We start from the raw sequence: 25,296 nt of genomic DNA on the forward strand, positions 1-25,296 counted from the left end.
TTGAGGTTGGTCATCCAAAACCAGTGTTGGATAGAATAATAGTGAATTTGAATGGTGTGGCTTGTACCTTTTTACTGAAAGTGCACAAGAACAGGCATCTGGAGCTTCAGGGTGCTTCCCTCTGCAGAGCTGAAGGTTGGAAGGCTTGGTCAGCAGCCAGCCTTTTGAGAGACGTTAGTAGGTGTCTGGTCCCTTGTCATCGTATTGAAGTGGCTGAGGCATTTACTCCTGACTCTCCCAAGGGTGAGCCGCTGCTGTGCAGATGCGGTATTTATTAGAAATGGGTACAGCCCGAACAGCACAGATAAGACTCCAGGTTCTCTTTACAGCCAGCCTTACAGCCTGCAGATTCCCTCGTAAAGAGCAAGAAGCCTAACAAAATACATAGCACCTGTGAGGCCAAAAATAAATGTTGGTTTAATGAATGAATAGCTTTGGCTTTGGGAGGCAACACCATTCTAGCATCGCAGCTGGAGCAAGCTGTTAAGCTCCTGGTACCTCACCTGTAAGAGAGATACCAGTGCCTCTGTTGCAGCGTTCCCACGGTGACATACAAGCGCCTGGCTCCTAGGGCTCGCCCAGCCAATGTTAATTCGCTTTCCTTAAGTCGCTCTGCTCTTCGTCTCATATTTTTCTCTATAGGGTTAGCCCAGCTCCAGATAGGACCGAACACAGGGTCGATTGTACCGTTTTGCTTATCTTTTCTTTACAGAGAAATAATGAGCATTTGGCAAAAATTAAGTATCGATGGAAATGAATATTGCAATTTAGTAGCTGCTGATTGACATATGTTTACTAAATAGCTACTCGGATTTCAGGAAGCTTGCCTAGAAATTAAAAAAGAAAAAGAAAAAAGAAATCCTAAGACGAGTTACCCTCTTTGCCAGGTACTTATTTATAAAATTGTCTTTGGAATGTCCCAGCTGACTGACCAGTTTTTATAAAACACTGGCTGAGCTTTGGCTCAAGAGTTCAGGGCGTCTGGGTGGCTCAGTTGCTTAAGCATCCGACTTTGGCTTAGGTGATGATCTCATGGTTCGTGGGTTCGAGCCCCATGTCAGGCTCTGTGCTGACAGCTAGCTCAGAGCCTAGAACCTGCCTCAGATTCTGTGTCTCCCTTCTCTCTCTGACCCTTCCCTGCTCGCGCTGTCTCTGTCTTTCAAAAAATAAATAAAAAACATTTTAAAAAAATTTAAAAAATAGTTCAAGTTAGAGCCTGCATGAAAGCTCAACTTCAATGGCTGTAAAAGGGATGGGTCCTTTTTTGGAGCCTTTTTGCCTTGGAGGGAGAGATACATTTTTCTCTTCTTTCTTTTCTTTCGAAAGGGCTGTTCCTTTGGTCACTGGGTCTTTTTTTAGACTTGCAGGGAAATCATAGTAACAGGCTCCAGGTCTGATTGGGTTCCATGGCAACAAAAGGTTGTGACTTTATTAGAGAAGAGTCGAACATGCCAAGAAAGATAAAAATCAGAGTATGGAAAATGTCCGAACAGATGCATGTGGTGTTTTGGCTGGCGTGCCCTGGAATGAAACAGTTCCTGGAATTGGCATCGGTCTCTGTTGCAAATTTGAATCCCCACTGGGTTATCATTAGGTTATAGGGATCAGTGCTTATTTCCAAAAGATCTGCCTGCATCTTCATTCATCCTTTCTTATATCTCAGTATATTTAAAAAAAAAATCAAAACGGTAATGGTAAGAACCTAACCAGAGATGATTCTGATTTCAAAGGTGGAAAAGAAAAAGAAAAGCTCATTCTTTGTGGAACTGATTACAGCTGTAAACTGTGAGACCGTGTGGGAGGGCCAATTAGAGGCAATTATAACTCGATTGAACGCCCCCTGAATTAAAGCTTGCTGTGTGCACTCCAAGCTGGGGGTCCTGTTTCCCATTCCTGTTCCTTGTGGATGGGTGTGGAGGTACTGGGTCCAGGATAAGGTTCTAGAATCTCTGTAGGAGACGCCCTCTGCTCTCTCTCGCAGCAAGGTGCAGGCTGATGTTCTGACCCAACGTGTTGTGATTTGTTAGAGTCCTATTGGCTAAAGGTTCTAATATTTGGTGAAGAAATAGAATTCCGAATCCTCTTCCCCTGGTGATGAATGTGTAGGACTGTCCTTTATAATCACATGTGCTGTGTTTATGTTTCTCCTCATCCTGGTACTGAAAGTGGAAAAACTCCAAAGAGCAGGTGGATGTTCTGACATGCCCCCTGGGTTCAGACTTCATGAGTCACTCACTTACAGCCTACTCATGATGAATCAGAGACCGCACAGGTACTCATGATAAACATTCATAAGTAGTATTGGTAGAAGAGGAAAAGAATGAGCTCACCAGGTTTTCGGTGTCTCAGCTATTACTAATCAGACGTTAAGCCTTTGGGGAAGTTATTTAATTTCTTTGGGCCTTGGTTTCTTTATCTTCAAATGAGTATGACCTGAATTGGTGTGTCTCAACCTCTCAGTTTATGGGATTAACTTGGGGCGCTGGTGTAACACCTGGAACTTATGTTAGAGATTTTGATTCACTAGGTGTGCGGTGGGGCTGGCATAGCAGGGGCCCAAGGTCATCTTACAGTCGGATGTTCAGGAAACACCAGACTAACGTAGTCCTTGTGAACTTATTTGGTTGTAAGAAGGTGGATGGCGGCGGGAGGGAGAAAGGAGGCCGTCGGATGCAGACCCCCAGATTCTGCCCCTGCACCGTTGGTCTAGGTGGAGCCCAGGACTCGGGTGATTGTGGCCATAATTGAGAAACAGGGGTCTGTACTACTTGAGCTCCCCGCTGGCCCTGTGACAACCACAAATAAGCCGCAAGAGGTGAGTTGATGGTAGGGCTTGGAAGGTCCCCAAACTCCACCTCCACATCACTTTGTGTAAAAGTTATTTGTCTTAAAATCTTGGAGTTGTGCAGCAGTTCACAGAATTTTTACTCCACGCTGTGCTGTTTCCTTTGGATAAGACAGTGTTTGCTGAGCGTGGTTACATCTGGTGCGCACAAGGCAGTACTAGCAACTTAGGAATTACTTGGGAAGCTTGTTAAAATGTAGAGCTTGGACTCCCACACCCAGAGATACAGTGAGTCCTGTACAAGGGCACCGGCATCAGTCTTATTTATTTATTTTTTTTCCTTAATTGAGGGTTTGTGTATATTTCTTTTTAGGGTTAAAAGAATTTTTTTTTGATTATTTTGAGAGAGAGGGAGAGAGCATGTGTGAAGCAAGGGAAGGGGAGAGAGAAAGTGGAGCAGAGGATTGAAGTAGGCTCTGTGCTAACAGCACAGATCCCGATGCGGGGCTTGAACTCAGGAACTGTGAGATCATGACTTGAGCTAAAGGCAGTCACTTAACTGACTGAGCCACCCAGCTGCCCCAGGTTGTTGTTGTTGGTGGTGGTGGTGGTGGTGGTGGTGGTGGTGTTTTTAATGCATGTCTGTTTTGAGAGTGAGCGAGCAGGGGAGGGGCAGAGAGAGGAGAGAGAGAATCCCAAGCAGGTTCTGTGTTGTTAGTGCAGAGCTGGACGGAGCAGGGACACGGGGCTTGATCTCATGAACTGTGAGATCATGAGCTGAGCTGAAATCAGGAGTCGGGTGCTTCATGGACTGAGCCACTCAGGTGCCCCTCTTTTTAGGGATTGGTAAAGGTTGTGGGCTTCCCTCTCCAGTCTCACCCCAGTTTCCAGAGTAAAACTGATTTTAAGTGTAAACACATGTTTACAAGGTCCTTGGTTAAATCTTTAAAAAAGGGTCTATAATTCATAGAGAAGGTGCTTGAGGGGGAAAAACCTGACCTTCTGAGACTCTAAGACAAAATTCCTAAACTTTATCGATGAAATCAGTAGCTGCTGGAGCAAACACATTTTAATGTGTATCTGCTCTGTAGAGTTTAAATCTGTGCCTTGTTTGTTCTCTTTCCTGTTTAACAAAGATTGAATAACATTGTTAAAATGAAGAGTTTAGTCGAACTTTAGTATAAGCCTGAGTTTATGAAGGTTCACTTTTCTCCCGTTAACTAGCTTAACTTAAAAAGCGTTAGTTTAGGGGTGGCTGGGTCATTTAAGCGTCCCATGCTTGATTTCCGTGCAAGTCATGATCTCACGGTTCATGAGTTTGAGCCTTGCGTTGGCCTCCCTGCTGACAGTGCAGAGCCTGCTTGGAATTCTCTCTCTTCCCCTGTTTGCCCCTCCTCTGCTCGCTCCCTCGTGTGCGCGCTCTTTCTCTCTTTCTCTCAAAATAAGTAAGTAAACTTAAAAAAAAAAAAAAGGGCAAGTTAATAGGAAACAAATCTCCTAAAGGACATAAGGTAGAAAATGTTCTAACTTATAATTTTTAATCCAAGGATAAGCACTGTTATGTTTCTTGTGTATTTTTACAGAAATGTTTTCTGCATGAAACATATATATCCATTATTTATTTAGCCAATTTCCTATTGACATACAATTTAAGTTCTTTCTAGGATGATGGTTTTTTTCCCATGTTTGTTTGCTTTGTAATACTGTATTGAATATTTTTGTACATCTTTTTTCTGTGACCATGTATGGATAGATTTCTAAAAGAGAAATTGTTGAGTCAAGGGGTATTTGTCTTTTAAATAAGGAAAGATGGGAATACGATGTCCTTCCAAAGGTTTCACCAATTTAACTGGCGAAATCTTTGATTTTCAAAAGACTTTCCTGCCCCAGTTTATTGTGATAGAGCAGGCCAGGAGCTATCCATCCTTGTCTACTTAACATGAAACCTGAGGCTTACCTCAGGGCCTCTCGTTGGAGGAGTTAGAGATATTTCATAAAAAAGGGAAGAATTGAAAAGGTATTTAATGCATTCAGAGGGAAAGGAGAATAGAGAAATAGCTTAGTAAAGCAAATAACGCTGAATGTGCCAGTAGAGTTCTTTGGGTCACATGAGGTCACGGAACCTGAATTGGGTTCTGAAGAAAGTAAAGCGATCCTGGAGCATAATGTAACAGTGAGAAATCCTGCCCTGTTCCCTGGGTGTGGGTGGCTCCTTTGGTGCATGTTGTAGGGCCCTTGTGAGAAGCATCATGGTGATGAGCTCTGTTCATTTTACAGAACCTCTAATGCAGCCCCTCATGGTCTAGGGGGGGGGGGGGTGTGTGTGTGTGTGTGTGTGTCTGTCTGTCTGTGTGTTTCAAAGTAATGTTTAAATGAAAAGAATTACTTTTCGGTAGTCTTCTGGCCCAGACTGCATGTGTCTCCTCTGAGTGTCTGAGAGAAAACTAATGGCCTGGGGATGTCGCCGGTTTAGTGGCAGGTTCCATCTAATCTGGCCACCTCCTTGCCTTCGTTTTGCCTCCTACTGACGGCAGGAGCGGAGAGGATCTTTTTGATACAGAAAATAAGTTGTTGAATTTATGCAAGTCTGGGGAGTTCAAATCTATTTAAGGCAGAGAAGAATGAGGAGGTATCTTGGATCTGTATGTCAGTTAAGAGTAAAGTCCTAGAGGCTGACTATGAGGGACGGCCAGGTGTAATGTGAGTTTAGGGGGAGCCATCTAGAGTCCAGACAGTTGGGGAGCAGCAGGAACCTCAGGCTAGATCTGGTGTGCTGGAAAGTGGGTATGTGTTCTCTCTCAGCACTCAGGGACCCAAGTGCCCTCAGACTGGTCCTGTTGGAGCCAGGCCTCATGTGGGCAGGTGGAAACAAGTTCTGAAGACTATAGCTCTGAATTGAGTCTTTCTCTGTGTTTAACCAAAATTATTAAATGAACCAAATGACTAGATAGCCTGGAGGCAATTGTCAAGTAATTTTACATTAGAAACTTGAGTTTTGTTTTGTTTGTTTTTGAGAGATTTATGACTGCGAACAGACATGAAGTAAGTAGAGCTGGGGCGTGGATAAAAGAGTGGTGGTATCTGAAGCTACCAGGGAAGGACTAGGAAGGAAGGAAGAGGTGACTGTGCATGTGTTTTTAGCAAGTAAGTTAGAGATAAAGTATCCAGTGACCAAGGTACTTTCAGACTAGGAAGACAGTCATAAAAATAGGTAAGGCAAATTGGAACCCAAATTTGAAGTCAAAAGCAGAAGAAAAATGAACGAGCTTGGCTATGTGGAATTGAATTCTGTATGCCGTAGTGGTCAGTCTGATTTTTAAATCTTATCATAATTTAAGATGTTCATTTTAAGAGTTAGAAGAGGCAAAATGAGTTCAGCAAAGAAAATATACTCTTCTCATATTAAAAGTATGGTATTGATTTAACATTTAGTTTAAGACAAGATCCATTTGCTGTATTTTTAACATTTGTTTGAGACTTTTACTTGAACTGAGCCAGAGGATAGAAGCTATTGTGCAGTATTAACTTTGGTAGACACTCTGCCTCTGAGATATTACAGTGTAGTTTTATGTAAAGAGAAAAGTTCTATTGACGAGGCTTTATTATACTGACAACATTCTGTCTCTTTTCCAGACCCCAGTGTCTTTCTGTCCTCCCTCATGCCCTGCCCCCAACACAGAATTAAATCAATACCATTTAGGCCACACAGCAGTTTTGAGATCTTTACATTAGTTACTTAATGTGAAGGGCAGGAGACCCCTGGTCCTCTGACCATTCTGGTCTGATTTTTTTCATATAGCTTACGGCAATTCAAATATTTGAGAATCTTCATACAGGGCAGGTCAAAGGGGATTTAAAGATAACTGACTGACAGCAGGAAGGCTTGTAATCTGTCGCAGGGGTGAGTGCTCGAGTTACCATAGTAAGAAACAGCGTATGATTACGAAAGAGCAAGAGAAAAGTAAGGAATATCTTGTGTCTGGTGTGACATCAGGGCCTTTTACTGATCTCATTAATTTCTGGGAGGAATTTCCTCAGATGAGACTAGAGTCTCAAGAACATTAACTTAATCGCCCAAGATCATATAGAGCATGGCAGCAGCTGGGATTTGGTCAGATCTGCCGGACCTCAAGGTCCATGCACCTCCCCTCAGTAACTTGCCCCCCAGATGCTGTTGCCAATGGGCTCCAGTTCTGTTTCTTCAGGCCCTGCCTCTCTCTGAGCGTCTCTGCCCTCTGCCCCCAGTCTCCTGCCGCCTCTCCGCAGTTTTTCTGTCTTGTGAATGATCTTCCTGGCCACTGGAACGAACAAATAAGAAGTGAGATTTTCCTTGACGCTCCCTTTGAATTCCCACGTCCAGTTGGTGGCACATCCTTCTGACGCCGCCTCATTGGCGTGCCTCAGGCGCTCTGCTCTCCTTCCCCGCTACCTCTGTCCAGCCTTCGCCGACTCTCGCCTTAGACATCGACGGCATGCTCCAGGCTGTTGCGCCAAACCTGTTTTCCCTCTTGCTTTCCCAGAACGACTTGTCTCAGACCAGGGTCTCGTCATCCTAATCCCTCTAGAAGCTGCCACGGGGCCTGTTGGATGAAATCCTAACACCTTAGCATGACTTCATGGGAACCCTCAAGGTCTGATCCCTGTTCTGCCAGCCCAGTTCTTCTTCCTTCTCCACCTTGCCCTGAGTCCTCCGAATCCTTACCTGCTGTCTGGCTGACCAGTTCAGAACTCACTCTACCTGATGCGCCTTCCGAGTGACAGGTCCCTATCTTCCTGTCTTGTATCCACCTCGTCCCTTTCCCTGTCCCTGCTTTCTGCCTCCTGGGTTCCCCTTCCCCAGTGCTGGCTGCCTTCTAGCACCAAGTCCACCCAGGGCACTCCTCAGAGGCTGTCCTTGTTTTCCTGGCCACCAGACTGAGAGAGGGGGCAAGGGTGTACTGTGTCCCCTCCCAACTCCAGCACGCCTTGCTGCGCCTGACACGCAGAGGCACCAGTGAACATCTGTCTCATGAATGAGGCGACAGAGGAAGGAGTCTCCGGACTCCTCACTTCATCCCGGCGACTGACCTTCCCTTGGCGGCGGAGCCACTCACTGCTTGCTCCGCCATCGCGATCTTTCATGTTGCTGTTTCTTGTGCTCAGTTCACTGCCTTGGCGCTGGCTCTTCCCAGAGTTTGTTGAATGGAGTCCATCTCTCCATCAGTAAACCAGGAGCACCAGACTCGGTGTCTTCTGGGCTCCTCATGCGATGCCAGGGCTGTGTGGTAACAGGACCCACTTCTGGCGTGCCCCCCCCCCCCGCCCCCACCCAGATACAGAATGTGCTTCTTCTGGCTGTGAGCACAAAGAGCCCACTTGTCCAGCAGTGGCTTGAACACAGTGAGTGATTGCTGGCAGTTGGATGGGTCCCAGTGCAGGGCGTGGAGTTTCCCCGAGACAGACACAGGGATACTCAGATACGTGCGCGGTATCTCCAAAGTCCGGGGTGAGTCATATGGTAGGTGCTGTCGGAATATCCAGCCTGGCAGCCTTGCAGCCTCAGATGCCTCTTGGGCAGGAAGGTGAGCTGGTTGCTGGCCCTGTTCTGCTCTCTGATTTGTCGTGTGGCGTTTGGTAAGTCTCTTTGCCTGCTCTCCTGTTTCAGCCAGCCTGTGTAAATATATACTGTAGAGCTTTGTGGTCATTCATGGTTTATGAGGTGCCAGAAAGAAATACAAATTATTTTTGTGCTTGCCCCAAATCCTCCCTAATTGCCCAGCGGCTTTCTAGGTATTTAAACTGCCTAAACTCATGAACCACCAAACCCTCTCTTGCTGGGTCTTTTAGGAATGTAAATCCAGCATATGTGGTTAAGAGATGAGCAAATACACGCGGTGTTTGCGTGTGCCAGCTACTGGCTGGAAACAAGCTGGTTCTTCATCCACTTCCCCCGGCTCTACCCAGACTTGAGTTGGATCTCACTTTGTTCTCTAACATTGGCTCTTTTGAAAAGTGGATATCCTTGAATCCTCCCTTTCCTGAAAACTTCAGACTCCATAAAACAGGCTTTGTGTGATAGCGTCAGCCACTGTCCGTGCCCCAGGAGAAAGACGGGTGTGGTGGCTGTGGGCCGGGAGAGGAGGCAGCAGTGGGGAAGTGTGGACTGTGAGCAGGGCCCCTCCTGCCATCCTGAGATATCACCCTGTGGTGCCAGATGCAGGGCTCCCTGCGGGCTGGAGAATGTTCCATTCCACCGGAGCTCTGCCCCTGTGAGCTGCCTGATCTCATGGGAAACTATTCAGTTTGTGACTGTGTGTGTGACGGCGCTGCAAAGGTTTCTGTGTGTTGCTATAAAATGTGTATACTCTTTGTTTCATTTCCTGGACAGTATTTGAACACATTAATTCAAGTAATTTTTTTTCCAATTTTATTTGGTCTCAAAGGTTGATGTAGAATATTGCAAAGGTGTGCTTGCTGTCGATAATGATCCCTAGCCTTTGGAAACAAACAATTGGAGATGGAAGAGGGGTGTGGAAAGTCGGAAGAGTTTGATGCTTATCATTTGATCTTTTGCATCTTGAAGATTAAATTTCTTTATTAAAAAAGTGGAGGGCCTATTCTAGCAACAAGGCCTCTTAGTAGCCTCCTAGCACAGTGAGTGCAACAGTCATGGACGGCTTGGGCTGGAATGAAGTGGGGGATGGCCGCGCAGACCACAAGGGCACTACTTGTGAAATAGCTGCTGCCGCCGGCGCTCCTCCGGGACGCTGTAGGGAGAGGTCTCCCCTTGCCAGCTGCTGGCCTGCCAGGCTGTTCTCCAGAAGCCGCAGCAGTGCGGGCGGGCTCCTCCTGCTCTGCCTCCTCCCAGTCCCGTCCTGCAGCTCACAGAGGAGGGGCGTGGTTTGCAGGCTGCTGGGGGGGTTAACCTGTAGCCTGAGGGCAATTGGAGGGCTCTCTCTCTCTCCCTCTTTCTCTAGACTACACCCTTTACATTCCTGGGAGTGACCCGGAAGACCAAGTCAGGACCCACTCCAGGGGTGGCCAGGAGGCTTCTAAGTCCAGATCACACATTAAGCATGTTCTCAAATTTAGATTTAACATTATTACCCAGGAGTTAAGTCATAGAGCCAGAGATAGACCGAGACAATTAAAAGATAGATGTTATTCAACATAAACAGACATACACCCACACAGAGTTTATTACACTGTGTAACTTACTCCATTTGTAAATGTTTATAAATTGTGAAATACTAAACATAAAAGATATTCCATTTAATTTTTTTTATGTCTTGATTTTATTTTGAGAGGAGGCAGAGAGTGAGCTGGGGAGGGTCAGAGAGAGAGGGAGACCCAAAATCTAAAGCAGGCTCCAGCCTCTGAGTTAGCTGTCAGCACAGAGCCCGACCCCATTTACATCAAATACTCCTGCACGTAAAACCAAGGGTAAGAAATTGAACTTGATCCCATGACCTTTTCCGGGATTACATATCCCCTTCATCAACCCACCCCTTGCTGTCCTAAGGTATGTGTTAAACATTCACTTGCTTTTTCTTTGTCATTTTACCACCTATGTATTTATACCTAAATAAGAGTTGGCCTGTGCTCGAACTTTAGAAAGTGGAATTCATACTGCATGTGATTTTCTTTGACTTGATTATTTTAAGATTAATCTGTTTTAATTCTACATTGTAGCTGTGGTTCATCTTCGATATTACAGATGCACACAGTGCATATATATTCATTCTGCTGCCTGTAGACCTTCGGGTTACTTCTGGTGGTGGTTTTCTGTTGTGAACATTGTGCTATGAAGTTTTTTGTTTTTTCGTGGTTTTTTTTTTTTTTTAGCAGCAGGCAAAAGTTTATTAGAGTATAAGATTAGAAAGGAAGAATAGTAGGAAGGCTCTCTTTACAGAGGGGACACCTGAAAGTGAATGCCCATGTGCTTTGAATATTTTTAATATGCTTTTTTAACATGTGCAATTTGTTCCTAGTAAAGGAATTTCTGGGTCTCTAGAGCATGTGGCACACAATTTTTAATGTTTTATGAATTCATTAAATGTAAACATTTTGAATATATCTTGTAATCTGATTTCAGCATTGATTTGTTTAAATCCTGGAGACATCAAAACTGTTTTTACACCGAAATGGTGCCATCCTATTTTGGCCCTTGAGAAACTTTAACCTTAAGGAGATAACCCTTAATTGCTCTTTGTAGTTGGTACAGACACCATTTTTGAAGGGCAAACCCAAACTTTTAAGACCCAAGAGGGGTGCCTGGGTGGCTCAATGGGTTAAGCGTCCGGCTTCGGCTCAGGTCATGGGTTTCGTGGGTTTGAGCCCCATGTCGGGTTCTGTGCTGACAGCTAGCTCAGCACCTGGAGTCTGCTTCAGATTCTGTATCTCCCTCTCTGACCCTCCCTTGCTCCAGCTGTCTCTCTTTGTCTCAAAAAAACAAATAAAAACAAACAAAAAAATTAAAAAAAATTTTTTTTAAACCCAAGAATCACAGGGGTGCGTGGGTGGTGCAGTTGGATGAGCGTCCACCTCTTGATTTTGGGGTTCGTGAATTCAAGCCCTGCATCTGGCTTTGTGCCCAGAGCCTGCTTGGGATTCTGAGAATCACAAATAAATCAATCTAGCCCTCAGGAGTCACATGAGCTGTATATATGCAGTCACCAGGTAGTCAGTCTGTGACTCCTCAGCTTACTGTTCTGAATAGTGAAGTTGGTTATTTTGCTTTTTTTTAATGTTATTTTGCTATTGGTAAAAATCATAGAGCCTAAGAGGAGCAGGGAAATATCTTGAGAGTGCTAATGAAATTTTAAAAGTATTTGCATATTATTCTGACTTTGAGGGTACAAGCATGGAACTTTGTTAAAAATAGTAACAGAAAAAAAAAATAGTAACAGAGTAAGTAACAACAAACTCTTCCAGAAATCAATATAAAACAAAAGGTATCACTGTCCCCAGATTCCCAACCCTGTTCCCCAGAGATAACTACCATTCACAGTTCCTAAGATTTCCTTCTAGAAATTTCCAGACTAGAGTACACGTGCATATATTCATATAACCCCCAACACAGTATCTGTTTTAAAGCACAACTGAGCGTGTGTAGACCTAGCTCTGCATCTTTTCTCCCCTAACAGTGAGGCTTGGATAGCTCTCTGGTAGCCCGTTCATACTCACCTCCATTTTAGTGGCTACATTGTTTTCCATTGTACTAGAATCTTCTTAAGCAGTTCCTCTCTGATAGGTGCCAGTGTTGATTCCAGAACTGGAAATAGACGGCGGTGCTCGTGGTGGTGGTTCAAGGAGACTGTCCAATTAGAAGCAGCAAAGAATAGGTAAAAGAGGCAAAGACCTATATAAATAGTTGGATATCACTTGTGTTCTTTAAATCTCTTAAGCTTTTTGTTTGCTTTTTTTTTTTTTTCCGGTTCTTTAAGAACTGTTTGGAAGCTTACAGGGGCTAGCTTCCTTTTCCTCCTTGCCCTTCCTTCCTTCTTTGTGGTGGAAGAGACTGTGATATCCAAGTAAGTTTCTGAGGGAAAGAAGCGTATTCACTAGTTCCTGCCTCAAGAACTGGGGACCTCCAGCTGTTCTCTCCCACCTCCAGTGCAGTGAGCACTAGACTGTCCTACCTGATTAGCAAACTTAGGCTAATTCATCTATTTGGAGGTGGAGGGGTGTCACTGTAGAGAGCTTATCATTGCGTTAATATTTCTCTAACAGTGTTGTTTGCAAACACTGTAGGTTGCCTATGCTAGCACGACTTCTTTCTATTTCTCCCTTGTTGGCTCAGCCCGCTCCTGAAGTAGAGGCTAAAATGTTAGATCCTGCTTCCCACAGCCTCCCTTGCAGCTAGTGTATGGACCTGTGGCTCAGCCCTGGCCAAAGGGATCTAAGGGAAATCTTCTGGGCAATTTCCAGAAAATGTTTTCCTCCCTGATAAAAACTGAAAGAAGAGTGGTGTACTGTCTGCAGCCAGAAATTGCGTGGGATTCTTAGGACCGCAGTTGCCCTTTTTGCCTCCGAGAGAGGCAAGCAGAAATCCGAAGAGTGGTGGAACGGAAAAATGGAGAGAGCTTGGGTCATTTTCAAGCCACCAAAATTAGCCCTTTTGTCCGATCTTTTTACCTGATATGGCATTTCACCCCTAGGAAGTAATATTAAAGTACAAAACAATGTTATAAGACAGCTGCGTGCCTACTGTGTTTAGAAGACATTGTGAGGCTCCAGGACTGCAGAAAAGCAGGGGAAAGAGTAAGATAACTGATAACATGAGGCAGTAGAGAGTTTAGTGCTGCAGGAAGGACTCAAAAGCAGCAACAGTTCTGAGTAAGACGTGGTTTCAATATTGGAGGTGATAAGGAAGGACTTTGTGTGGAAAAGGTTAACACAAGCCAGACTGAGGGAACCCTATGGTTTTGGTAAAAAGCTGGGGGTGGCAGTCAAGGAAGCCTGAGGTTTAACAACAAACACAGTCTGTGGACTCAGACCTGAGCTGGAACTTGGGCTCATGCTCAATGGTTTGTGACCTTTTCAGAGTCTTTGACACTCCTCATGATAGACTAAACATAACCTGTAGAATTGGGGTGAGGGATAAAGGCAAAATATGTCAGGCACCTGTCATGCCAACAGGCAGGCACCAAATGGTAAAGGTGGAGGGGGCAGGGAGACCGCATCCATGGAGAGAGCTCATGAGCCCGGGGAGGCGAGCCAGTAGAAGCCATGTGGGCATGTCGCCTTTGATCTGGTCAGAGGTCACCTGGATAGGCTGTTTGGTCCAGGTAATGGGGTGTGAGTACAAAGCCTGGAGACACAGGTTTGGGTTGAGAGGCCTTGATTTCCAAAGAACTGAATTTAGACCTCATCCTGTAGACAGCCCTTGTGCGGCCACCGGGAGGGGTGGCCTGAGACCCTGAGATGTGTTAGGAGGTGACTGCAGCGGCCCAGGTGTGCAGTGTAAAAGGCCTTGACCAGGCAATGTCAGGTGGAGGACAGGGAGGGGTTGGGAGTTGGAGAGGTGATCCAGAAAGGAAGGATTTAGTGATGCAAGAGGCAAAAGGGAGGAAAGAATGAGCAATGAGTTCTAAAGACTGAATGCCTGTCTGTTTGGCGTGAAATTAATGGCAGACCTGTAACACTTCCAGAGAACCATATCCCAGGTTGGGACATGAGCACTGAACACTTGGCAAGATTTATTGACATTTTTGATGAAAGATGTTATATGTATAAGTGGAAAATAAATGATGGTGCCCAAATCTTCTTGTTAATTTTGTCTAATAATGTTTGTCACTTTCCCACTGTTTACATATAATGTTTGGTTCCTTTGAAAAATGTGTCCCTTAATAAGATAAACATATCCTTACTTCTGATTAGATGTGATTGAACACTTTAAGTCAATCCTGTAATATGAAGTGTATATTTACTGATTGTTGACTACCTATTAATCCAGGATGAGAAGCAGTTGAGCATTTTTTCTCTGACACAGGATTGTGGTACTTACAGATGGATTTACAGTGCCTTAATAATAGAACATCAGTCATAACAACATCTAAAGTAGTGGGATGACATCAGAAGCATAAAGTATAGAAATCAAAGACATTTCAGCTCATCAAATTCACGGTAATATCTTGTTGGGCTGAACGAGGTTTCATAATGTTCTCAGTTGGTGAAACGTGAACAGATGGTTCTTTAACATTTTGAAATGCTGAATAAAGTGGCTGGCCCCTGTCACATTAATAAAGTGCCTCACACTGGATACTGTTGTGTAGTTAGCGGTGCTTGGAGTCTAAGTTTATCGGCTTTCCCAATATTAGGCAAAAAGAAAACTCTATCCTTCATGTATCTTAGGGAACTAGGTATGAGTAAACCCTCTTAGAAAGGGAGTCTTTTGACGGGGCATAAAATTAAGTTTTTCAACAGTAATTCTGTGCTTAGGTGGTTCTGTAATATGCTCAGAACAGGTGTCCTGTCTGGGATTTCTTGTGATCTCGTTGGGAAGTTAGGGCTCTCGGCCAGGTATGGACCCAGGATTTGGCTCATTACCATTGACAGTGAAAAGAAAAAGGCATCTGACGTTGAAACTTTCCCAGATAGCTTTCTATTCATCACATGCCTCCCCACCCCACCTTTTACTAATATAATTTGGATTTTTGAATTTTTTCAGATAGAATTTGAGTCATAACAGTGTAGATACACAGGTATACTGTGGTACTTTCCTGCAGTCAGGAGAATCTGGGATACTTTCCAACTATGGCTTAGAGCAAGAGGAATATGATTTGTGGCATATGTTGAAGGATTTCTCTTTTCAATCCATAAATAAAAGACCAAAGGAATCATAGCCTTCCGGGAAATCATCTTTAACTCCTGGCTTTTCTTTCATTTTTATGTAAAAATTCTATCCTTTGCAATCTGTTGAGCCCTCTTGTAAGAAGCACGAGGGCGGTGATCATTGGAACATGCGTAGCCTCTCCTGTCTCCAGAAGAGAGAGAAACAGAGATGGAATAAATGATCTGTCGTGTGTATGAGGCAAAATGCCTGATTTCTTATCATGTGACAGATAATATTTTAGAGAACTCAGCTGTCTTTAGCTTCAGATGATTTTTTTTTTAAATAGTGGGTGTGGTTTAAACAGCGGGTCCCTAGCTCAGAGACCCCGCTCTGTGTTGGTGCAGTGCGGCATGAGTGTACAGGTATATCCCACAGATTAGCTGATCCGTCTTCTGTCTGGGTACACAGTGTGTGAACCATATCCAAAATCTCTATGCACAATATAACCACAGTTCTGTGTTTTTAAAAAGTTAAGAGTCCGAATAGTGTCTATATTTAAGGGAGGGTTTTATGGGTGATTTTTTCCCCTGCATTTTTTGATATTTCAAGATCTCTATTTCTCAATATTTTTATAATTTAAAAAAATGCGTACTTACTTTCAAAACCCTGGCTTCGCCTTGCCACTTGGTGGAGTGTCCAGTCTAGCGTGGCTCATAGCCAGCTATGGCGTGGTCTGTGCTCTGTCTCAAACCTCTGCCTCTCACAGACACGTGCCTGCACCTCTTTTTTGCCACAGCCCTCAGCTGTACCCTGATTCAGTCCTTCTATATTCTAGACACCTTAAGAAACAATCGGTTTCCCAAATATTCCGCTTTCGGCCTCTGTGGACACATTGTGCTCCTTGCTGGGTTCTTTTGGCTAATTTTGAGCTGCCTGTTCTGTGTCCAAGTCAAATATCATGCTCTTAGAAGGGTGTGACTGAAGGTTTCTAGTTCTTTTTTTCTGCCTCTTTATTCCTCACATTTTTCTGCATTTGTGTAGTTCCGTGTGTCTCCCTGTCCAGAGAGGGCGCCCCTAGGGCAGAGACACACATGTCAGTTTTACCTGACTCCTGTGCTTTTAGCATACAGCCCGGCTCATGAAAGGTAGACAGGAAGACATTTTTTGAATAGAAATTCTGTATTTGGGGGGCAAAGGGGGGCTTGGTTTGGAACCTAAATGAGTTCCATTAACTGTCAGTTCCATTAACCTAAATTAGTCAATTCCACTAATTATAAAAACATTTGGTCTAAATCAAATCCATTAACTATTGTAAAAACATTTGGTTCAAAGAATGTGAATAAGCTCTAATTAATTGTACTTTGTGTGCTTTTAGTTAAATTCGGCCTCTTGGAGAAACATCGGCTTTCTAAATAACTATTATGCAGTGAACCAGGTCACTTGACAATCTGTATCTGCATGGTGTTTTGGATGTTGCTGCATTTTGCAGAATTTAAGATGAAATATTTTTGTATCTAAATCTGATGTGATTAGTTATAACCATGGATATTAGTGCTTTGGTAGTATTCCATACAGATTTCTACGCTTTCTGTGTTTTGTACATTTGCTCTGCTATATTCTGGTAGTAAAAACAAATATTTATTAGTGTCTTGAAAGTTTCAGAAACTTTAAAAACGTTAAAGAGCTGGGGGCTTCTGGGAGGTTCGGTCATTTAAGCGTCTGATTCTTGGTTTCAGCTCAGGTCATAGGTTTCTGCTCTGCATAGGGCTCTGCCCTCACAGTTTGTTCTCTCTCTCTCCTCCCCCCACCCCCCTCTCACAATAAACATTTTTTAAAAACATTAAAGAGCTGACAGAACGCAGTGTGAATGGACACTAAAGAAGTGAAAATTCTTACTTTGCTGGTACTGAACAATACAATTGTATATAGTAGAATGCTGTATTAGTCTGCATTCATTTATTATCTGCAATGTTACTAGTACTGTAAAGATAACGTAGTAATTTGACAGCCCCTGTATTTCATTGTCTAAATAGGGTTTTTTTGGGAATTTTTTCTTACTTTTTTAAGGAATGACCCGATGTACATACATCTTCAATGTACAATTGGATGATTTCTTACTTGTGTGTGCACTGCACTAACTACCGCCCGCACTGCTGTTGGCACCCCAGAGCTCCCTTGTGCCACCTTCTGGCAGGTCACTGTCCCTTCCTGTGCTCCCCGGCAGGGGTGGTTGTGACCTCTAGATCACGAGAATCCTGCAACACAGAGTGTGACATAATGAGATTCATCTATGTTGTGTGTGAATAGTTCTTCATTCTTTTTATTTGCTGTATATGGTTTTTAACTGCTTTTTGCTTAATTGTCATTTTGGTAGTCAGAGTTATTATAAGGAAGGGTACCTATTCCATGTGTGTTATTACTTGGTGTGTGCTGAGGGCTGCCAGCTTCCCAGACCTAGTGGTAGTAGCAGAACTGTTGAGTGGAAAAGCCTTCAGGGCCTTAGAGGTCACAGATTCATCCACCGTGTTCTCTTACATGAGAGACCTCAGACTGGAGAGTTCACTAGGCCCCCAGGTCCCCCACCAACCTGGTCTAGGTTTCTTCCTTACTTCACAATGCTCTGTCACAATTCAGACCTGATCGTATGGATGACCCCAGTCAATAGAAAAACGGTCATGGGAATTCAGCAGTTTAGAAATCCAACATCAGCAAGGTTTAAACATATTGGACCTTAAATAGTAAGAATGTTAATTATTTAGACTTTTCATTCACTCGGCTATAATACTTCTCTCTCAGTATCTATTAAATGAGATGTTTCTCTGTTCATGGAATTGTGAGAACCAATTCTTTTTTTAATCTTTTGAAATATTTGTTTATTTTTGAAAGAGAGAGAGCACGAGTTGGGAAGGGGCAGAGGGAGAGAAAGACACAGAATCTGAAGCAGCCTCCAGGCTCTGAGCTGTCAGCATAGAGCCCGACTCGGGGCTGGAATCCCCGAACTGTGAGGTCATGACCTGAGCCGAAGTCGGATGCCCAACCAACTGAGGCATCCAGGTGCCCTGAGTACCGCTTCTTAAAGGAGAAGAAATTGGAGAACTTTAATCAGTGCACATGCTTATTAGGATTTCCGCAGTTTCAGTGCATTGTCTTGAACTTGTGCTGCTCCCTGGTGAAGTCCTCTTAAAACCTTGATGAAAACCATGAAGCTTTTTCTTAAGATGAGAAGTCTTAGGGTAAACTCTTAAGTCTGTGAGCTTTGCAAGTAAAAAACTGTTCCTTGATCAGATACCTTACTCCTAGTAATGGTTCATAGAAAGTTTCATAGAAAGAATGTTGTAGGAGAGATTAGTGGGCTCAGCACTGGAAAGTTTAATCGTTTATCAACCCTACTGGCCAGGAAGTAGCCACAGGACCTTCTTCAGTATGTTAGAGCTTCTTTAATTATCAGACACAGAAACATGTGGCTTCTCTTTTTCCCAGTTATAAAGCACTAGTTCAAACAGGATTGAGTCCCGTTCATTGATCATGGAATAAAATATAAAGCATAACTACCATTTTATATTTTTATATGGAAAAGTAGAAGGAAGAGGACAGCAAATACCCATCTCCTGTATCCAGATTCAACAATTAAATATTTCATATTTGCTTTATGTAGTGTGTATGTAATCCGTTGCAAAATAAGTTATGCGTAGACATTAAGGCACTTGGTTTCTGACATGTATGCAAAAACAAGGACATCCTCTACATAATAGAATTAACATACCCTAACAAAATTAATGATAATTTCCTAATATGCAGTGGTCCAAAAAATGAGCTGTTTTAAAAAAATATGCTTATAAAGTTGGATTGCATGTAGTAAATATAAGTGTTATTTCATAAAAGTTATGTACATGTGTATGCATGCACACATATGTATGTATGTATTGGTAAGTGCACATTTCTTACTGTGAGTCTCATTCAGAGTTTGGAATATAGTGCTTTATAGCATAAAGAAGCTGGTTATATAAATAAGAATTTGCTAGTCAGTGATACTGCTGGTTCTGTGCTGAGTGTTGTACGGCATCTAAAAAAGTGAATGCTTGTAGTAACCTAAAAATCTAGCAAGGAAGATAAAATAAGTAGTATTGATAAGAGCCAGAATGGATCCGGTAGGAGAGGAAGTAACTTGGCAGGAGTTCTTTGGAAAGGCTTCACAGAAGAAATCTTGAAGGGATGGTAGGATTTGGTAAGGCTAACTAACGGCTTGGAACGAGTGTGCTCAGAAGGAATGACGTAAGCATTGGGGTGGAAAGAAAGTGCAGAAATGTGTTCAGTGCACTGGGCCTGTCAGGGAGGTGGTGGAAGGAGGAAGACCGAGGATAGTTGGTGTAGGAAAAATTACGCAGCAATTAAGTACCAGCAGGAGGATGAACCCAATTCCTATATGAAAGGAAGAGCGATTATGCGTCTTGAGCAGTGTTGTAATGCGAAGAAGAGGAGAGTAATGCTCTCCAGGGGGCATTGAGGAAATGGAACACTGAACATCGTGAGACTTGTTTCAACTCTTGCCCTTTAGGAAGATGAAATAGGAAGTGAGGCTCTGGATTTAGTCGACGGATCTGGGGAGAGCGAGGAAGGCTCGATGTAGGGAAAAATTCTTGGACAAAGAAACAACAGGATTTGGTGACAGCTTGAGTCAGAGGTGGAGAGAACCTGCGCAAAATTAGCAAATGATGCCAGTGATAGATAAGGTCATGGAAATAACTGTCGCCCAATTCGAAAAGACCTCATGCATCCTCTGTAAAAACAGGCTTCCATGACATCATACTTGCAAGAATTAGTTTAGGAGGCTTTTTTTTTTATACACAAAGTAGCAAGTTCCAATCATTAGACAGGTTTTTCTAACACACTTTCTCCTTGTTTTGCTTAAAAACTTAGGGAAATGTTAGATAATGTCTCTTTAGGGCCTTAATTTAGAGCCCTAGTTTCACTTAAGTAGCAACATAGGAGACTAATGATACTTAAAAAAAATTAAGGATCAGATATTGAGATTTTTAATTTTAGTCATTTGAGGTACCTTTTCACAAGTTGGATCACTCAGATACCAGGTGTTCTGCTTTTGGGTGAATGGACATCTTTTGACAAATTCTCATTACAATTCAGTTCAGATTCATGCACTTGATCTGAAGGGACCTCTTGTGCGCTGTGAGATTCTGCTGGACGTTTCCGGTCCTGTCTCCGCTGAAAGCTGCGTATGCACGATAAGCAGGTGCCACCATGTGCAGTGGGGAGGGAATTGCCAGCTTCCCCTGGAAGAGCTTAACATGGTGACAGCAGCACCGATGCTCTGGGCTCTGGACTTCTCCGAAGTTCCCACCTGTCTGGGGTATGTTGTGTTTGATAAGCGATAGCCTATACTTAGAGCACTTAACTCTGTATGAAGCCCTGTTGTGAGCACTTCATGAATATTAATTAATTTCATCTTCACATCCACCCTGTGAAGTAGGTACTGCTGTCCCACTTGACAGAGGAGGAAACTGAGGCATAGAGAGACTAAGCAACTCTGCCTACAACGATACATTTAATGTGACAGCTGGGATTTGAACCTACAGGGTCTGGCTCTGAATCTGGTTTTATCCATGAACATATGCTACCACTGTGATACAATTAACATCTATTTAGGACACATGGCTTTGGAATTGGGGCTTTCCCATGAGTCTCAGCAGGCCTGTTGCTGCAAGTGTGGTGAGTGGGCCCTGGAAAGCTGTTCCCTCTGTTTGCAAATATTGTCAACCCAAATATAGACCTGGGTTCTAAGAAAGGTCATGGGGTAGTGTTTATCCTAAAAATCACAATCTACAGTTCAATTTATTTCTTTATAGTTTTTTTTTTTCCAGATTATAAAGCAATGTGTTCCCAGAGGACTGTCCTCTATCTGAAATAGAAATCTTCAGTGCTTTTAAACTGCTGTGGGTGTGGGAGAAAGAAGCCTCCTCTTTCTTTCATCTTGGGAGCAGAGGCTCTGATGATTTTCTACCTACTAGGGCTCTACGCAGAAGAGGTGCTCTGTGGACAAATCGGCATGTTTCACTTGCATTGAGAATCATTAGTAGCAGTTAAAACAGAAGCAGTCTACATTTTTTTTCAAGATATCTTGGGATCTAAGCTAGTTTCTTCTCTGACTCATTAATGTCAAATTGGGACCATCTCCAGCAGTTGCCTTGTGGCACCAAGAACTTCCTAAAGCCATTTGTTAGTATTTGCTCTTCTGGTTTCTCTCTCGTCCACATTTCCACTTTGCAGTATTTAATGGCCAACAGTGACTTAAGTGAATGAAAACTGAGGGTTTGAGGGGCGTGGGAAACATGTTTGTGTCTAGTATAGGGTCCGGCACAACGCAGCAGGGCTCTCGGCGAGAGGCAGGGGTGCTGGAGCGCGGCCCTGGGAGCCGGCCGGGCCACACTCGCCCGCCCACCGGCTTCATGACTTCAGACAAGTCCCTTGCTTTTTCCATCAGTAAAGTGGGAGTAATCCTTCTACCTCATATTCTTGAGAGACAAAACAATGTATGTGAAGCAAGTAGAAAATTATATGATGCTTAAGTCTTTAACCGGTAGCTTCTCTTTTTAAAATCACTCTGTACTATTTTGCCAAGATTGTGTCCTCTCTTGAATCATTCTTCTTGAGGCCTGCTTCTGCCCTTTATTTCAAGTTTAGTTATTTATTTTTGAGAGAGAGAAGTACACATGAGCAGGGGAGGGTCAGAGAGAAACAACCTCAAGCAGGCTTCATGCACAGTGTAGAACCTGACTTGGGGCTCAATTTTATGTCCCTGGGATCATGACCTGAGCCAAAAGAGTCAGACACTCAACAGACTGAGCCACCCAGCAGCCCTTCCTTTGTCTTTTATTTATTATTTTTTTAAGTGTTTGTTTATTTTGAGAGAGAGAGAGAGAGAGAGAAAGTGAGCAGGGGAGGGGCAGAGAGAGAGGGAGACAGAATCCCAGCCTGTGCTATGCAGGGTTCAAACCCACAAACTGCGATATCATGACCTGAGCTGAAATCGAGAGTCAGGTGCTCAGCTGACTGAATCACCCAGGCACCCCTTTCCTTTTGTCCTTTAATACAAGTCGTTGCCTTCTTAGACTCTGCAGGATAAAAGGACTCCTTTATTTTTGTGTTCACGTTCTACTGAATTATGATTTCCTAAGGGACAGGGAGCCACACTTGATAATGTTGCTGCTGCAGTAGGTATGTTATTTTAAAAGTTTTTCATTTAATGCAGGACTAAGACTGCATCCTTATGCCATCACAAATAGTGTATTGAGTTAAAACACGGTGTGAGAGAAGGACCCAGCGTGTGGACGCTCAGCGGCAGTTAGGATAGTACCACAGGGAGAAGGTCACTGAGGGAGGAAGGGCATACACCTGTGTATTCTGTACATTGTGGGTCAGGTGCCGGTTGGTCACCTGTGTTGTTTGGAGCAAACAGCCATGAGACATATCAGTTCCCTGACGTCTGGATCTTTTGTTTGAATCAAGAGGCATTAACCATCTGCAGTCCAGGCTGTCTGGAGCATCGTCCTGAGTAACGTGTGCTGCGGGTTCTCCTTGATTTCCATCCTGGCCAGCAGCCGGGAGGAGCAGCTGCTGCCCCAGTTGGCTGTTAGTCTCTGTTGCTCAATCAGTGGTAGACAAAGGTCCTGTTGAGGAAAGAATGTGGGACACGACACACGTGGCTTATCAGATGTTGCGTCCCTTTGAGTTTGGAGACTTCAGTATAGTTGGGGGCGGGGATCCGGTGTTACACAGATAGTTAGATACCTAGCAGGATCAACGCCAAGGGGTAAATGCAAATTTGGGGGAGAGCACAGAGGAAGCAGTCAGTTCTAGCGGAGCATGGGGTAGGGGTAGCTCTGTGGAAGAGACAGTGTTTGAACCGGTCATGGAAAGGTAAATTGGGGTGGAGGTCTGCAAGGGCCACGCTAAGGTGAGGAGCTAGTAGGTACTTAATACACAGAAATAGGAAAGTGCAGGAAACATTCAGAGGCTTATTGGATTAATGGAGTAAGAGGAAGGTTGAAAGCTTAGGCTTTGGTACAGATGCTGGTTCTGTGCTTTATTAGCTATAACCACAACCTATTTGATGCCTCCCTGTTCCAAATCTGTGTAGCATAGCTAGTGATGCCTATTTCGTGGAGCCGTGGGGATTAATGTATACAAACTCCCAGCCTTCCTCTGGTGCCTGGTGCATAGACTTGCTCCAAATACCATTATGGACAAGTGTCCTGGAATATGGCTAAGATAGGACCCCGAAAGAGTTCTGAATTCTTTGCTGAGGATTTCACTCATTAGTTTTTTTTTGTTTTTTCTTCCTTCCTTTGTTCCTTCCTCCCTGCCTTTCTTTCTTTTCTTTCTCTCTTTTCTTTCTTTTCTTTCTCTCTTTTCTTTCTTTTCTTTCTCTCTTTTCTCTCTTTTCTTTCTTTCTTTCGGCAATTTTGTTTTTTGGGTGCCTAGGTGGCTCAGTCGGGTGGCTCAGTCGGTTAAGCATCCAGCTTTGGCTCAAGTCATGATCTCACAATCCATGGGTTCGAGCCCTGCATCCGGCTCTGTGCTGACAGCTCAGAGCCTGGAGCCTGCTTTGCATTCTGTGTGTGTGTGTGTGTGTGTGTGTGTGTGTGTGTGTGTGTCTCTCTCTCTCTCTCTCTCTCTCTCTCTCTCTCTCCCCCCCCCAGCTCATTCTCTGTTTCTCTCTCTCTCTCAAAAATAAAGACATAAAAATTTTTTTAAATTTTGTTTTAAGTTTATTTATTCTGAGAGAGTGAGCACATGCATGAGGAGGAGAAAGAGTGGGAGAGAGAGGGAATCCCAAGCAGTCTCTGCACTGTCAGCACAGAGGCGGATGTGGGGCTTGAACTCATGAACCATGAGATGGTGACCTGAGCCGAAACCAAAGAGTGGGATGCCTAACCGACCGCCGTCCAGGCGCCCCACGGGATTATTTTTATTATTACTTTTTTAAAGTAGGCTTTACACCCAATGTGGGGCTTGAATTCACAACCCTGAGATCAGGAGTCACCTGCTCTACTGCCTGAGCCAGCCAAGCACCCCTCGTCTAGGGAATTTTAAAGATTTTCAGAAGGAACAGGACACGATTGGTGTATCTTTTAAAAAGATAGTTTTATTTGCCCACGGCACTCAAGGTTTTATATTGCTTGACCGCCTTTGAAACCTAACACGGCTTCTATATGAAAAATAAATACTAAAATGTTGATTTTGCTTTTTGTGGACATTAAAATTTTTTTCCTTGAATATGCCATTTATTATTTTGGTAGAACTAAAGGGAGATTTTTATTTCTAGTTGCTATTTGGTGATAATACTCCTGGCTTACATTAGAAAAACTAAAATTGCTTAAAGGAAATAAGTTCCATATTGCAAAAGGGAAATAAACTAGTAAAGATCAGTTTTTTTCTTCTTCAAAATTAAGTGTGTTATTTCTAAGCCCTATCTGACAGCTAGTTGTGTTATATTTATAAAAATTTCAATACTACAAATTATTTAGTACGTATGCAGTATTTTTTTTTTTGAGTACCAAAAACAAATTAAACCCTGACCTGCAGAGAGAACCTTAATAAGAAAGCTTAGGTTTGCTTTGGGAATGTACTTTGGGACCCAAGTATCAAGTTCGGTTTCCTGGCTCTGTCTTACTAAGCAACTTTTCAAAGGACACAAGCCAAGTTGTAACTTCAAGTGTGGCTTTCTCGGGGTGCCCTGGGATGGGGGACGGAGGAGCGGTGCCAGCTTATAAGCTGGGTATGTTTGACCATAGACCCCCGTTACCTACGGGACTGAGAGCGTAGCGTTCACCTCCAGGCAGGGTGGCGCACCCAGCATCTGTACACTGAGGCACACCCACCTCTTTATCCTAAAAGGGTGTGATAAGGCACATGGGAAATAGAGTAGCAGTAATATCCAGAAATAAATAAAGTTGGAAATTTAGAAGGAGGGGAAGGCTAATCACTAGGTCTAACAGTTACTCATTTGGGTTGAACTTCCTAGTAAAAAAGGGAGACGTTGTTATCTGATAGGTTGCCCTTATCATATTGCTTATTATATTTACTTTATGTATTTAGCTGAGAAGCTATACTTGAGTAGTCGAATTAATTTCCCTTGTAGGGAAAATTACTTCTCCTGTTCAGGGTGCCTCTTGGGAACAGAATGTGGATTGAAATGAAAAGTTCTTGGGTTCATCTATAAGCTACTGCTTTTTTTTTT

At 43.5% G+C, this 25,296-nt stretch overlaps 1 protein-coding gene across 4 annotated transcripts in view; it reads left to right on the forward strand.

Moving 5' to 3' along the window:
- Positions 1-25,296, forward strand: part of TMCC3 (transmembrane and coiled-coil domain family 3) — a 75,193-nt gene that overhangs the window by 30,312 nt on the left and 19,585 nt on the right. Inside the window, exon 1 of one of the 4 annotated variants that reach the window (XM_029955635.1) lies at positions 8,358-8,398. The exons of 2 other annotated variants lie outside the window; for them this stretch is intronic. The gene's annotated coding sequence lies outside the window, so the exon portion shown is untranslated. Of the gene's footprint in view, positions 1-8,357; positions 8,399-12,026; positions 12,109-25,296 lie in introns of those variants that run through there. One more of the 4 variants, XM_029955633.1, reaches the window with a different exon arrangement.

The sequence above is a fragment of the Suricata suricatta genome, chromosome 10 (assembly GCF_006229205.1).
Source record: "Suricata suricatta isolate VVHF042 chromosome 10, meerkat_22Aug2017_6uvM2_HiC, whole genome shotgun sequence".
Lineage (NCBI taxonomy): Eukaryota > Metazoa > Chordata > Mammalia > Carnivora > Herpestidae > Suricata > Suricata suricatta.